We start from the raw sequence: 793 nt of genomic DNA, 5'->3' as shown, positions 1-793 counted from the left end.
GGCCTTTAGAAATGAATGCTATAAGATTCCAGCTTGGATAACCTCTTCAATTTGTTTTTGAAAAAAAAAAAAAAAAAAAAATGGAATGGCGAAACGACATATCAAACGCACTTCTACCACTCTTTCGGTTTTTCCTTTCTTTGTAAAACCAAAAAAAGTTATTCATCGAAATAAAAAAAAAATACGCTCAAATGCAAATGGTAAGAGAAAAAACAGTGCAAAGCAAAGGCACAGAAGTTAAACAGAAAAATAAGCGTGTAACAAAATTTAACATATACCCAAAATAGCTATGTATTGCCTTGGTGATGCATAAGTGCGCCACGTTTTGAGTGGGGTATATCCATATGGCCGGCTCATTCCATTTTCAAATCAGCCGTATTCAATTAATTATTTCGATTTTGATTTCTATTGAATGCACATCTCAAAGAGTGCGTGCATTTTTAACCAGTATTTATGTGTCGGTTCGGTTTTTTTTTAATTTCGATTATATTGCACATTTTATACAAAACTTGTAACAACTAAACTGGTTTACATCTTTTTTGGGCAACGACTTCTAAATTAATGTGTTTAGTTATATTTGAATATGTTCACGCAAAAATCGCTCTCAGTTCAAACGAAAAAGCTTCAATTTGTCCAAATTTTCATGTGTCTGTACCCATTTTGGGTACTGGTCGCGATTTGACCTTTTATGACCGGAATGTTTGTAGCAAAAGAATAATATCGAAATATTCGACCAATACCTTTTGACGAAGTGTAATTTATGCTGTTATTTTTGGATGTTAAAATGTTTTTT

This window comes from Contarinia nasturtii, unplaced genomic scaffold, assembly GCF_009176525.2.
Source record: "Contarinia nasturtii isolate CC-2019 unplaced genomic scaffold, AAFC_CNas_1.1 Cnas_scaffold_1371, whole genome shotgun sequence".
In the NCBI taxonomy this organism is placed as follows: Eukaryota; Metazoa; Arthropoda; class Insecta; order Diptera; family Cecidomyiidae; genus Contarinia; species Contarinia nasturtii.
This window is presented reverse-complemented; position numbering follows the sequence as displayed.